Raw genomic sequence first — 16430 nt, 5'->3', positions numbered from 1 at the left:
TGGGCAGGAGAAAGATGGACCTTCTGATAATGGTAGATAGGTATGAATATAAATTGCCGTGGAGAATACGTGCGACGAAACATTCACAATATTTGCCTATCAGTGCAATCTGACGTGCTCCTGGATGATCCAATGCTTCTTTGCCGTGTTCGCAAATGGTTCTGCGTCCACTGCGCCACCATTGTAGTACCTAACGCCCCATCCAACTCGACTGGCAATTGTGCGGATCAACAAACTGAGCCATACAGTTCTAGAATACATTCTCTTTTTCTCAGACGATAACTGCCGATATTTCAGCTCGCTGATATCGCCGACGCATTTTTTACCCTTCTTCAATGAATACGTTAAAACAATCTGTCATAGATAGCATATACAGAGCGAACCAGCTATTGGTTTTTATAGCCAAAAACTGGGTATCATGTGACCAAATGCGCACGCGAATGTAATCATTTTGCATACGTCTCTGACATCTACCGATCCTGTTATTTTCATATAAATACGCAAATTCCTTCATGGTATCGGAAGTTTCCTTTTTATGAGTGTATTATTGACTGATCATTGTTCGTTAAATAAATAAAAGATCTTTTAAAAAACACAGGAAAACTATGTCATGACGTTTCAAGAAACCATACACATAAAATGACATACAGGACTTAAACCTTGTTCACTAAATGCGCATGATATTACGAACTTTTCAAATTAAATTCAAAACATAATAAGAATTTTTTTCAGCGATCAAGTTTCTTAGTATAAACTTCTAAATTTCAGCTTCATTTTAGGATAATTTTGAATTTTATTCAGATCTTCTTCTATCGCATATTCAATGGTATTATTAGTAGTAAAAATTTATTTATTAATCAGTCTTGTATTTCCAGTTAAAGGAAGATCAACAAATATTTATTCCATAGCTTTTAACAACATGAGTGAAAAACTGTGAAATAACTTCTAGAATTTCATTGTGCATTTCTTCTTTTCCATTTCCAATAATTTAAGAAGCTGATAGAAATTACAATGTCTCAATACCGAAATTTAAGTCATAATTGCAATAAAAGTAGCATCTAGCCCTTATACTTTAGTAATTAGTTTCATAGAATTTAGAAAACAGATTTGTTAAATAAGTAATGACGTTTTTTTATTTTCTCGATGTATTTATTAACATTGCATTTCTTTTCTTCGAAGTTTTTATAACAGTATTAAAAATTGGATAAAAATTTATTTTCTATTCCATTAAGTCTTAGGAATTGTAATTTTTTGAAGGTATACTATGCAGAAGTAATAGAAATTGATATTACAATATTATTTTGGAAAAGTACTATTGTCCCCTTGAAGCCTTAATATTTTTTTAGTGCTTAACCTCTTTCGTGGACAACACGACTGTCCCTGTGGGTGGCACTATTGATTTTGCAAAATACTGATGCAAAATTTTATTTCAGAAACAGTCTTGTATTTATGTTACTCGCTAGAAAATTCTCGAAAACTCCTTATAATGACATTAAACTGGATGAACTACCAGGTCCCGCGTGTTCAGGCACAGAACACTACTGCTGGATAATTTTTTTCTAGAAACATTTCTGTTCGAGCAGTATAGAAAATCACCTTTCAGTTCGTCAAACTGTTTTACAAAATGGCGCATTCTATGAGTAGGAATTTATCAATAGAGAGTTTTATTGCATTTGTAAAATTTATGATATTTATTAATATTACACTACTGACCATTAAAATTGCAGCACCAGGAAGGAATGATCTGACGAACCTCAAAATCACATGAAACGAAGAAAAAGTTGGGATATGTAAATGATTAATATTCCAGCGCGTTGAGAAGACGCAGGAGGGAGAAATGACATATGAAGCACTGCATAAAAGAAAAGTTGTGCAGTGGATTTCTCACTCGGAAATGGCTTTGTAAAGTTCGAGTTTGCTCAGAATATCGTGTTATGCCTCGAATAAGAAGAGGAAATGCTTACCAGCAAGTTTCGAAATTCGATAGAGAAAGGATCGTTGCCTTTCAAAAGGGTAGTTTATCGTTCTGTGATACTGCCGGTCTCACTGATCAACATCCAGTCACTGTCATGCGAATATGGAATCACTGGATTGCTGAGGGTATTAATGAACGTGATGCAGGATCTCAACAACCTCCCATAACTAACGCAAGAGAGGACAGGCATATTATGAGGTCAGCCCTTCCAAATCGTACTACCACATCATGGACTATTTAAACAGGAAATGGGCATGTTTGAAGCACGCTCACTATCAGCTTGTAAGGTGCATCGACGTTTGCAGCAGCGTGTACTATCAGCACAGTGACCATTACTTCGGCTTCCCTTGACAATGCAGCATAGAGAGAGATGGCGACTAGGTGCTCCAGAGGATAAAGCTGGATAAAAGAAGTGTCTACGTGCAGTATTCTGATGGCTGCATACGTGTCTGGAGTGTCCGAGGAGACCTCTCGTCGCCTGCTTGCATTCAGTGTCGGCATAGGGGCGCTGCACATCGTGTGATGGTTTGGGCAGCCATTGGGTACATGACACGTCTAGTTAGGATCGATGGTAATTTGAACGCAGATGGGTACATTTTTGACATCTTACGTCCAGTGGTTGTACCTTATCTTCGAGGCCCCCAAAATGTTCCAGCAAGATAATGAAAGACCACAGGTTGCGCGTCGTGTTCTGACCTTCCTCGATACACAGGGTGTTCGATTGCTGCCCTGGCCTGCACAGTCTGCACACCTGTCACCCACTGAAAACATCTGGCCATGGGTTTCTGAGAGACTGGCCCGCCACCGCTATCCAGCTAATACAGTTGATGAAGTGAGGTATGGACTTGAAGCAACATTTAAAGAGTTGCCCATTTCTGTCATCCAAACCCAGTTTGACTCCAAGCCTAATGGGGTGAGGGCCGTACTAATTTCGTACCCTTATAAACCTCAATGCTTACAAATTTAATCAGTTTGTCTTCATGCCATACTGTTTACGTACAATAAATATCTTTTTTATATTTGCTTTTCTTTACGGTGTTCCAATTTTAATGGCCAAAAGTGTATTTTAATATGCTGATTAATAACAGTAACTTAAAGAGTTAAACAACTGATACAACTGAACAATATACAGCATGCGATTAGGGAAAGATATTGTATTTGAATAGCATGATGTTTTTTGAGTAGGTCATATCTCTGTCGAAAATTGATTTTTTTTGTTTTTCAGTTTCATGATCTTTGAGTTTATTTTTTAAATATTGAAAAAGTCATTTTCTTTTCAGCTTTATTATTAAGCATTATTTTATTCTTTCCTACGCCATGTACAATTCAATTGCAAAATTACAAGAATTTTAAAAGTAGCGTAGCAGTATAACTTCAGAAATCCAGATATAGAATTAAGTTAACCAAGCGTTTTATTTTTCCTCTTTTTTTTCAGTCTTTTCTTAGTTTATCACATCAGTGCTGTTTTCTTATTAAGATGGCTTTACAAAACTTTTTTTGTCTTTTGATTATTAATGTATTATGTGTTTATTTTATCAATTGAATGTCATGTTCTTGGCGGTTGCGCCACATAAAAGTCGCAAAATATCGGGTTTAACGGAAATTTCTCGCTACCGCAAACATCGTCTGCGCAAACAGTTCGCGCTGGTATGTTTAATCATTTTTGCCAAGCAATGTTTGGCATTTGGAAGAAAGAGATCGTCTTTAGAGCACTGTGTTGTGAAATTTGAAAAACAAAATATATCGTTATCATTAAATACAAGATGGCTGAAATGGAACTATCAAGCTACCAAATTAGAGCCATCATTTACTTCCAGTTCAGTTGCAAAAAGTCAGGTACAGAATGTCACCAAATCATGTACTTTAGGTACTAATGTTATATCATATGACACTGGGAAGTTTTGCACCCGAAAGTTCAAAACCAAGGACTATGACATTCAAGAAGCAGAGCGCTCTGGTCGGCCTACTGATGTTGATGAAGCCCACCTGCGAGAACCCATGTGGAAGAATATCAGTAGGTAACTACTCGAGAGCTTGCTAAGGAGTTAGACGTTAGTGCCACGTCCATTAGTTGCTCTATGTATCACATACACTTGACGTACGAGTTCAATCGCTGAATGCCGCATGAGCTGACTCGAGCAGATAAGGACAGCTGTATTCGGGCCTGCACTAATCTGCTCGAATTCAACGCAAGGACGAAATTCTGGACCAGATCGTCCACTTGTGAGGAAAAATGGCTTTATTTCAACTGCACAGGCTGAAAAGGGGGTTGGTCTGCTTCCGGTGAACCCGTCGGCAACTTTGCAAAGCGCAATTCGACTAACAAAAAGATCATGCTTTGTATCTGGTGGGATTGCCGGGGTATTATCCACAAACATTATCTGGGAAAAGGTAAACCCCTCGATAGTAAGATATACAGCGGGATGCTAGACCTTACTGACGTTGCTATCAAGGAAAAACGTCGAACTGAATTCCGACTCAAAAAGGTAATGTTCCATCAAGATAATTCAAAGCCACGTGGGTCTGCATTTACCGTCTGGATTCTGTACTAACTCGAATGAGCTCTTTTGCTACACCCACCATATAGCTTCGACTTCGCTCCTTCGGGTTTCTACTTTTTCCGCACTCGCAGCTACATTTTTCTGGTGCTACCTTCCATTCTGCACAGGATGTCTGAAATGAGGTTGATCTGTTTTTGGACTTGTTGCCACCAAGTCTCTTTGCCGAAGTCTTTGAAAAACTACCAAAACGTTGGCAAAAAATCATAGTTTGGGGGGTGGTTATTAGCCGCACTAAAGGCACTGCCTTCATTTTTTTATACTTTAATAAGAACGTTTTTTTGGCGCAAAACATTCGTTACAACAAGGTATTTAAAAACAGCGTATCTTTAGAATTTCCGAAAGAGAGTCTCGCACGTTGAAAACAAAAATGTTTTATTCCGTGCAGAGTGTTGCCACTACTTGCTTTGAAATCGTTATTTCTCAATCAAAAATTCGTTAAGGTTCTGCAAAATATGAAAGAAATATTAAAACAATTTCTTAATTCAAAATTCTCGCTTCAAAGTGCCCGTGTTCGTGTGGATGACTACGTTATTCAAAATTGAATAGCTGTAATACTGTTGTTTCTTTACAGTGCGAGAAACATATATACATATATCCAGAATCTTCGTAATTTAATTTCTTTAAATATAATGCAAGACGATACTATTTGGTGGCAACAATTTGAAAATTGATTCCGGACTTATGTCCCTTTTGGGTTAAAAAATTGACAGCAATTTCAAGAATCGGTAAATGAATTATTTTTATTAAAAGATTTAAGCTGATAAAAATATTTTATTAAGAAAAACTTTTCTAATTTTTTTTAATTGGGTACTAAATTTTATAACTATCCTCCTATTGTATTCTTCAGCTACTTTTATGCTAATTTAGTATGTGATATTTTCTAGTCATATTTAATTTACGTAGGAAATATCAGAACTAAACAGGCATTGAATTTTATAAATTTTAAAACAGGAATTGCTCCTGTAGTTAGATATAAAACAAAATCTTAAAACGTCGTGTCTAAAGCGTTTTTGATTAGCTTTCTGAAAACACTCATTTCATAACTTCAGAAACAGTACGTTATAAACTGATTTTTGCTGACATTTAAAATTACAAGAATGTGACCATGAGATTTTATCTAAAAAATGAATTTGTTTTGACTGCGTGTACTCACGACGACACGTAAAAAGGCCTCTTAATAAAACGTTTTTAAACTTCCTCATATACAAATTTATTATTCAGCTAGGAAGTGCTTTCTGATATTACTTACATTTGCGTTGCTTTGAAATAAACTATTTTGAGTCATAAATTCTCCAATCACTTAATTTCAGATTGTGGCGCAATATTTTTATTCTAGATTATTTCTTGTGGGATTCAAACTATGATAAAAAGGACTTGATTGACAGATAATGGCAAAGTTAACTAAATATTAAAAGATTATACAGTGACAATTTTTTAATATGAAGTAACTGAATTTTCACCAAGGTATTAATTTAAAGGAATACTAACACGATAAACATACATTGTTTTAAAATGAAATTCTAAAAATTTCATCAGTAAAGCATTACGAGCTTGACCATGCTTTTTTATACATTTGGCATTTGCAGTGCCTATTAGGTTACTGCATGTGTACAGGTCTAAAATGTATGCTTAACGCTAATACACGTTTGTACAGATGATCCAGAAAGGATCGCATAAGGTTACTACACCGCAAGGTCAGCTCTTGTGTGACGTCATTGACTCCGAGCCTGGCCAAAAGCAACTACTTTATGTTTTATTTTCTCACAACAGTATAAATGACGTCAGCCTTAGAAATCTCTAACCTTGTTCGTCTGCTGAGCTTTGAGATTGCGAACACGAGTCATTGTTAAGAGAAAAGTCCATGTAAGTTGGATGTGACCAAAAAGTGAATCTACACACGAGTTATTGTAAATGAAACAAAGAACAAAACAAGGGATACGATCTATTTTTTTCCATGTCAAGCCGACTTAAATTATAACACATTTCAGTAGAAGGAAAGATAGTAGCAAATTGCCGTAAAATTTATCTTGAGAGCACATAAATCAAATCTGAAGCTCTAGAACACATACTTGTGTACAAATCTGCAGGTAGAACACAATTTCTGCGGTCATTTATATAAGACGTAATGAAAGTTTATTATATAAAACTATACACAGCAATGAAGACTGCTGTCACGGAAACGGATTAATTCCTAAGAGGCGTGTGTGTGGGGGGGATCCAATGTCTACATCATCCGCAAAGATGTAGAAAATTATTCTTCTTGTACCTCTTAATGAAAACTTCTTAGAACTGTTGAGCGAATATTTACTGAATGGTAGTTGAAGTCTGTATAGTATGAAACTGTTTTAAATCTTTTGAAGAAGTTCAATATTCCTCTCAGTTATATTTGTTTATGCTGGTGACACTTATCAGATTATTGACCAAATTACTGATGTGTAAAAGTGTCTTTTCTTCAAACAAGGACACCACTGCTTTGTCTGCACCGTTGCTTTGACTTTATTTATATGTGTCAACTAAATGAAATTTCTGTATTGGATATCACTTAAGTAACAGACTTTATATACTGTGGCAATCTGACTTTCATAGAAGAAAAGTTCTTCATAGACAGGTTCTACACTCTGATGATTCTTGGAGAGAAGTTTCGATTATTCTGCGCTTGTATTAATATTCCAGTTCTCACACTGTAGAGACATTAAGATTTTTTTGGGGGGAAGCAGAAGAAATAAAAAGTTTGCAACGTCTTCCCTGGGAATCGAAACACGGACCTCTCAATTATGCACTGAACGTGCAGACCACCACACCAGGAAGGCATGCGAAGAAGGCGGGAGAAATACCTTATATACTCCCCCTTGTAAAGGGCCACTGGGGTTTTAGGGGACCCAATCGCCAAATCCTAGGTGAAGAGAATCATCATCCAAGATCCTTTCAGTTCGGGTGCCACTGTAGAGACATTAGGTATTTTGGAAGCAGGCAAGATGAAAAATATGCAGCGCCTTCGCCGGGAATCGCACCTCGGACCTTTCATTTACACGCTGAGCGTGCAGACCACTACACCACGAAGGCTCTCTAAGAAGGCGGGAGAAATACTTTATAACACCAGGTATCAATATTGTACATTTTCCCCTGAAAACTAACAATGATATGACTGAGGTATTGGAATTTGGATAGAATGGCTGAATTATCATCATAACAGAGAGATATGCAATTGATATCCTGACTTCAGGCAGGAAAATCTTAGACATAGAACTAATATGGCAGACGGCCTAAAATGGAGCCCTGAGGAAAACTTGTGCAAATTGCTATAAACTCTTAAAGACGTTTCGTTTGTCTAACATTAAATTTAAATGTTCTACCCGTCAGGAAAGGATTAATTATTATAATGAGCAGGATTAATTATTATTGGATAATAATTAATAAGGATTAATTATTATTACTCTGTTGAAAGATGAGTCCTCCTTTGAGGCAGGGGTAAAAGCTTTGGCCACATCTAGCATTTTGGGTAGCAATTTGCTTATTCTGACCACAATTTTCACCAACTACATAAGAACTGAATGTCCTTTCTGGAATTCAAACTGATAACTAGGTAGTCTGATTATACGCCTTTGCAGTCTGTTTGAAAAACGTTTTCAAACATTTTACCAGCAGATGACAACAAACAAATCACTCTATAACTGGCCTGGTTCTGAAGACTTTTCCCTGCCTTTTAGGTCAAAAGTTGGAGAACTATTCTGTGACTCCCTCTGAGCGTTATGCGTTATGGCCGGCTTTATCCGGTGATGAGATTGTTTGTCAGTTGTTATATATATTAGCTTATAATTTACCGTATTTTGCTTTCTTACTTTCTTTAATAATATAAATACCATCTTGATAAATGTAAGATTATGAAAATAGAGCCTAAAGTAAGTAAATATACAAATTTAGCTAATAAAGTGTCTTTGAATGCAGTACTTCATGGCAGATCCAAAACCCCGTGTCGTTTTATGTCAATGCGAGAAACATACATACAGTAAGACCCCGCTTAACGCGGGGGATACGTTCCATCAAAGTAGAGCGTAATGCGAAACAGCGCTAAACGAGGCTATCTTTACATGTAAATATTGGGGTTAGGGGAAGATGGCTAGGAAATTGGTTAGGTATTAAATTTAAAAAGTATGTTTTTTTAATAAAAATAAAACCAAACATTTATTTCTTAAAGCCCAAATTAATACCACATTATTATTTCTTGCAAAAATAAAAACAAAATATAAATAACAAAACGAATATTCTTAAAAAAAACAAATAGAATTCTAAGTCAATCATATTTAGTTAGCCTTCCGCGTTTTCAGTGTTCTGCATTTTTGTGACAAAAGCATCTAATGTTGTTTGCCTTTTTCTTTTGCGTTGTTCTCTTAAAAGTTCTTCATAAACGGATAGAGCATCTCTAACACTGCGCCTTACTTTTGAGCTCCTGTCAAAATTCGGATCATTTTCAATGAATTGATCCATTATTTCAGTTATGGTAGACAAAGTCCTTTTTACAAACGCCATCGAAAGTTCTTTTTGCTCTTCTTCTGAATCACTGCTGTCAACATTTTTGTTTTCTTCTTGTTCAGTTAATTCCTTGAGCTCATCATTAGAAAGACTAGCCGCTGCTTCTTGAATTATTTCTTCGACATTTACCCCTTCAAAATATGTCTGTACAATACCGCACCAAACAAGAAATACAAGTACACTCTTTCGGATATGTATTTGAAACCTATCGCTGCATAATATTTCGGGGAATCCCCGTATGCTGCGAGCGATTTCGTGGAATCCCCGGGTTGAAATAAAAGAGCGCTAAACCGAAACAGCGCTAAACGAAACAGCGTTAAGCGGGGTCTTACTGTATATCCATGAAGTCACTTCATTATTTAATTTCTTCAAATATAATGCAGGGATGCAATATTTGGTGACAACAATTTGAGAAGTGATTCAGTCTTTTATAGTGAACCAACGCAAAATGCTAAAACGAAAATTAATAACCCTTCTGGACTAACGCCCTTTGGGCTAATAATGCCGTAAACAACTACACTTTTAGTTTTATTACAAAATTGAGTACATTTAACTTATTCCACAATTATTATTGTTATTCCAATCGGAAAGAAGACAGACATCTAAACAACGAGAAAAACCTGTATATACAGGAAGTAATGCTGATTAATATAATTAGTAAATACTTAACTAAAAAATTAAAAACAACTTACTTAGTATAATCTGCGCTTTTAAACCTGCTTTCAAGAATTCTTTTTTGAATTTTTCCAGAAAGTAATTATCTCACCATTCTTAACATTTTCCTCAATGTGTTGATAGAAAAAAATCGTAAAAGATTTTTTTAAATTAAAAAAGGGAAAGTGTGAGGAATAAACACTCTTTTCCAAAATAAAAAAAAAATCTACATGTCTGCAGTTTCGTAATATTTGTATTCAATCATCATCACATGGCAATCAATTGCGTCGTGTATTCGTAATATTTGTATTCAATCATCATCACATGGCAATTGCGTCGTGTAGGTAAACAAATTTCGCGTCCTTAATCGAATTCTGTTAGTTACAGCCTAAAGCAGATTGACCCGTTGAACAAATACACTTGGCCAAGTAAACTTAATTGCTGTTTATCTTGAAAATAACCATTACCTGTATTCTGTGGTGGTGCGTTATTCCCGCCATTGGGCTTCTCTTAGGCCGCCACAGGGATTGTCGTAGGTCGCCATAGGTCAGAACCAGCCTGCGCGTTCTCTACTTAGTTAAGTCAAATTCCTTATTTTTTATTTAATCCATAAATGCTGGCTATACTGTAAGCACGACTAGCTGACTTCAATTAAACTTTATTTGAGTTAAATAAAAGTATCTTTTACAATCTTTCTCAGTCTCTGAGGTACTTTGCAAGACAGAGTGATAACTCAGTTAAGGGGACTCGTACACCTTAAAACCCATAAGATGTTCGAATAGGTGACTGTTGCAAGAGTTGGGATAAATTATTTATTTTAAAAGCAATTACTACGAACTTTTTACAGCTGACTACATAATATAGCTGCTTTCTGAAATAGTAATCAGAAAGTTTGTGTTGCCACAAATATATTTATAATTTAATCCGCTTTGTGACAACATTTTTCGTTATGTTTCCAACTTGCGCGCACAGTTTAAAACATTCTGTTTCATAATTTAATTCCATATTTAATATAAAGCTTTTATAACATTTGGAAACTACTGTGAACCTAAAATTCTAAAAATTTCATGTTAAATTGTTATTTTATCTTGAGTTAAGTTTATAAAACGAATTTTATTAACAAAATTTTTAATGTTTTCGTCCATAAAATTTTTCAATATTAAAATATTCAGCAGATTGTTGGTTCAGTTAAAAAGTAGTGCCCATATAAAGAATTCCATCAAATTTCAAATATGTACCATTAGCCATTTTTAAAATATCATGCGCGCAAGGTGGAAACATGGCGAAATATTTTGTCACAAAGAGGATTAAATTACAAAAATATTTGTGGCAACACAAACTTTCTGGTTATTCCAATTCTTGCAACAGTCACATATTCGAAGATCACAAAAGGTTTAAGGTGTATGAGTCTATGAGTCCCCTTAAAGTCTTAAGAAGTTTCGTACATTTGATGTTATTAAAGAACACGAGATTTAATAACTTTAAAGTATAACAGGAAAATTAAGTGTTGAAAATTAAGTTGACAGCTATTTGTTGTTATTCAGTCGCCATTTTTAACCTATTCGTATCTACCAAAAATAATAAAAGAATATCAGAGATTCGAAACATAGTTATTTGTACCGGTATAATAAAAACACTAAAACACACCCAGCTTCAAAATAAAACATCTTCTCAATATACTTTTAGTGCCTTTCTAGAAATCTTTTAGAATCCCATCAACAAGGTATCCTTCTTGGAGAGATAACTTCATTTCAACCAGTACTCAACTCCAGCTTTTAATGCTTGAAATAATTGAGGAATTTCATTTCGTTCAGCTTCAGCAATGAGAGAGAAGATGCATGATTCAAAGTAAACCGAAAACAAGTTATAGGAAATAAAAAGAATTCAGATTTAGACTGGATATTCAAAAACTAGGAATGTCTTCCGGGAAGATTCTTGGCCTTCCGAAAGCACCCATGATTAAACAATCCAAAACTATGATTCAAGATGAGCCATATCCTTGATATCCGCAACACTTCTAATATACCTTCATGTTTGCAGAGATATTTTCGGTATTTCTGCAAGCAAAAATAACGGATTTCTAAATGATTTATTTTCACTCACTGTGGGGGCCGAACAGGAAATACCATTATACGACATTATACTCACACTCACGATTCCAGACATATAAGTCTGGTAAATGTCTACCTTCCCCAAGTAGAACAATTGCGAAAGTTTTAGGATATTTCACATTAACCTTTGTATAAAAGTAGAAGGAAACTAGAAACCCAAGCAGCTATCTGGTATAACAATGCCTCAAATTTGTGAGGCAATCAGCTTTCTAATTTCTTCCAAGAGGAAGGATATCTCGTCATTGCTTCTGGCAATCCAACTCGGTATTCAGCATGCAGCGCAAGTTGCATAGACTTCTTCGTTACTAAGAATATGCAGTATCCTTATCGTATTTGTGACTTCTACGACCACAACTCGATCAGAATTTCTCTGGACCCGAGTTTCCATTTTATTCTTCTTTCACGGTATATATAAACTGGAAGAAATTCTAGGAAGTTCCTCACAATAGAACCGCAAAGAAATCTGAAGATCATCAGCAAAAGAAACATTGAGGAAACAATGATAAAGCTCACCAGTGATATCAATTTTTCAATCATCGTCTCTAGCAATAACATCAAACTAAGTAGATACCCTAGCAGAATACCGAGAGGAATTAAACAACTTGTTAAATAAAAAAAAGCGAGCATGCGAAAGATGGTAGACAACAGCGAAATCGATTCTCAAAATTATTTACAACGAATAACAGAACCAGTTAACCCGCGAGCACACGCACCGACGAACACGAGAACACGCGCCGGGTGTGTCATACCCAAATAAAAATATTGTAAATAAAAATTTGCCGAAAAAAATTAATCGTTTTTTTAAAAGAAATTAAAATGTAAAACCAAATTAATACTTCATTTTAGATAAAATAGGAAACAATAAGGAGAGGAAAAATTATTTACTTACAATTTTTTTAACATTGTTTACAAAATGGGGTCATATGTTCCATATATATACTTTTGCTACAATTTTCGCAAATGAATCTAGTCTTTCTATCGTTTTTCTTGGAGCACTCTGTACACCTCTTGTAAGTCATTTCAGGTTTTTTGGAGGGCGGTCCATTGTTAACATGTTCATCGATGGTCAGAGTTCGTCCAGAATCAGGAACCACAGATGCTCGTCGTCGTTCATTTTGAACATTTTCTATTAGCTGCATTCCTAAGGCTTTGAGAAAAGTACTCATCCCGTTCACGAGTTAAATTTTCTCGTATTGAATCAATATAAATATTTGTATTATCAACTACGTGTTTTAAAATATCTTCATCAATAAGCAATGACAAGGACTCTAGAGGTGTTGAGACGTCTTTAGAATACTTTGTATTTCCAGGGAGTTTAGTTATAATATTTTTGGCCCCAATTCTAACATTAGTCCGGAATTTATTTTTGTTCCATTTTACTCCATTTTTTCCAACATAAAACTCATTGCTACATTCCAGAGTTTCATTTTCTGTTTCTGTATCTGAATCACTACTCTATATGGATGAATCATGATTACTAATTATATTCTTCGTCATCAACATCTTCCTCTTCTTCACTAAATAAATCCTCATCATAAAAAACTGTTTCAAGGAGATTTCTCAATCTTTTCATCTCTTCATCGTAAGGAATATACGGCCCCATGCTTACAACTCAAGAAAAACTTATACTAAAAGCTTGAAAACGAGAAGTTGCGAAGTGACTCACTGAGAAACGCCAGTACACGCGCGGGTATGACATGCCCGAACAATGCTGGTCCTAAAAAACCGTTGCACTTGCCACCTCAGGAATTCCCCCCATTTAAGTATGTGACCTTGAACTCAGCTACACCAAGTTTCATCCTTTTATGAAAGAATGGGCGAGAAATATACAAAAAGAAAAATGCACATGGGTATGACATACCCGCCGCGTGTGCTCGCGGGTTAAGAAAAGAAGTACGTATCTTTAATAAAGAAAACTGAGAAGCATTCCTAAACTCTCGTACAACCAAGGATAACTCTTTCTATGATAGTAATCAGAAACATACCAAAAATATAAACTTCATGAACTATTTGAGCTAGTTTACTCAGAGGCCACGAAAGCCGCCTGTACTTGAAAATACTTTTAAACAACAGCTTCCCTTATGATGATGGAACCATTCAGAAAATAAACTCTATAGTTCATAACGCCCTAAAACATGAAGGCCCACGCAACCATCATCCAATCATTTTTTCTCACTCCAAGTTGAAAGCATTATTAAAAATTGAAATATCAAAAATGCTACAGGACCTGACAAAATTTCCAAGAAAGCTCTCAAATATCTTTTCTTAAAACCATTGACCTATCTTAGAAAAATCATCAACTAATCTCTGCAGCTTTATCACTTTCTTGATCCTTGGCCAATTGCAACCATTATTTCTTTCCCAAGCCAAATAGCAATAATACTTTCCGTAGAACCATAGACCTATTAGTTTAATGTGCACCCTCTCTATAGAAGCAGAAGGAATCATACTTAACGTTCTCATCAATGATTAAAACTTCATTGTTCACTTTCTTCCTTAACATTTTGCTTTTCGGTCAGAGATAGCACTATCCATCAACTACACAGGAATATTGAATATCACTACAAAGGTTTTTCAGATCTAAAATGCATACTGGTGCAGAATTTTCAGCTTTACTTCCCGTTGAATATAGTGAAAGCGTTTGACCGTGTGTGTCCTTGTGAACTCTATGATATGCTAACTAAATTAGACTTTCCGCACATTAAATCATCATATTGTGGGATATAAATCAAACTCATAAATTTCTTTCTGCAAAATCGCTGTTTTAAAACACGTATGGAATCAACTAGTAGATCTATCTAAGCAGCAGTAGAAACAGTTTTAAGCTGAAAATTGCTTTTTAAATTTTCTTAAGATTTTGCAAGACTAGAATACATAAAATTTCAACAATAAACTTTCTAAACTTTCTAAACAGCTTTCTAAACTTTCCAAGTTTAGAAAGCGGATCAAGAGAAAAGTATTTCAAATTCCATAAAGAAGACTCTTTAAAGTTCAGTTTGACAGCTTAAAAAGCATGTTAAAGTTTCTTTATGAAAGAACATGTATTCAAAAGCATTGTAAAAGGGCAAAGAATCTTTAACTCCTTAATGTGATATAAATCAGAACATTAATATGTAGAAAATTAATCTTTAAAACTAAGCTGTTTTCGGTCTTTCGAAAGACTTTAGAAGACTTTAGAAAATAAAAATAAATAGTAACCTTTGCCTATTTATGAGTTTGAAGCTAATGGATATAAAATGAATCCTGAAAATCATACATATGAATAATAAATTAGTTAATGATAAATTTAATACAATTTTATAAGAACTAATTTTTTTATCCCAAAATAATAAAATTTTAAGATAGTAATTACTTAAGAGAAAAAGTGACCCCAAACGAAAACAATATTTTAAATTACTAAAATCTTATTACTTGGTAATGTTTAAAAATAAAATGGATGTAAAATTTTTAAGGTTTTTTTTATATAATTTTGAATAAAAACTCGAAAAAAGTAAATATATTTATTAATACAATTCATGGGTAGAGAAGCCATGATTTTATATTTAGTTACATATGATTAAGAATTATTTTTTTATCCAATAGCGGGCATAAGTCACCATACGCGTTGGCTACTATTAAGACCACAAGAGGTGGTTATTTTATTATGGAAGCACTTAATAAATCAACAACCTTTGCCTCCAAGAAATGGACGGACAGTTAAAAGTAAGCGCTTGGCAGCGGTGGGATTCGAACCCACGCCCCCGAAGAGACTGGTGCCTTAAACCAGCGCCTTAGACCGCTCGGCCACGCTACCACCACAAAAGTGGTATGTTAACTAAAAGTTAATTCTTAATTCTTTTTAGTTTTTGAAACTCTGAAATTGTTATTTTTACCATTAAATACGCGTACGACAGAACTTTTACACTAAATGTTTAAATCAATGTGACTCCACAAGTGCTTAATACTTAGTGAATCCAAATGAACCTCTATGATTAGTTTTTCGTGGTTTACCATATGTGTAGCGGGAATAATAGCCAGTTCACCTTGTGAAATCTTTCACCAACGCAAACTTCACCTTGGGCAGATAGCTCTCGTGTACTTTATTACAGTAATTAATCAACTACCCATAAATCTGTATAGAATTTTGTAAAACTTATGTGGAATATTGTATTTTCATTGCAAATACTTAAATGTCAAAAATTCCAAGAAATCAGGATTGGTAGAAAGGGGTCAAAAATAAATTTCAAGATCTAATCCAAACAAGATGAGAAGCCAATGTGAATAAAAACCGTGTAATAAAGCCTTTTCATGTGATAGTAAATTGTGACTATTCGCAAAAATATTTTGAATAACAGTAAAAATATTTCACATACTTACCAGAATCCATAGCAATTTCCAAATAGACGAGACACTTTGCAGAATAGATATTCAATTCACTTTATTTGTTTTGCAAATAAATTAAAAGCCATAGTAACGAAGTAAAATTAGAATGTGAACTGAATGAGAGTGAACCTAATTGTTTTGTTACATCAAAAAATACATTTAGTATGAAAGGAGTTTTTAAATTTTTTCTTATGTTGTTTTGTCAACTAACTACGTCTAATAGGAGTAATTAACTGC

General features: G+C 34.7%; 1 non-coding gene across 1 annotated transcript; it reads right to left on the bottom strand.

The window, feature by feature from the left end:
• Nucleotides 1-15542: 15542 nt before the first annotated feature.
• Nucleotides 15543-15624, bottom strand: TRNAL-AAG (transfer RNA leucine (anticodon AAG)). The gene has a single exon. It is a non-coding gene; the product is annotated as a tRNA-Leu (tRNA).
• Between the last annotated feature and the right edge of the window lie 806 nt (nucleotides 15625-16430).

This window comes from Stegodyphus dumicola, chromosome 6, assembly GCF_044657685.1.
Source record: "Stegodyphus dumicola isolate Sdum_Otavi_A_Nest chromosome 6, ASM4465768v1".
In the NCBI taxonomy this organism is placed as follows: domain Eukaryota; kingdom Metazoa; phylum Arthropoda; class Arachnida; order Araneae; family Eresidae; genus Stegodyphus; species Stegodyphus dumicola.
This window is presented reverse-complemented; position numbering and strand designations above follow the sequence as displayed.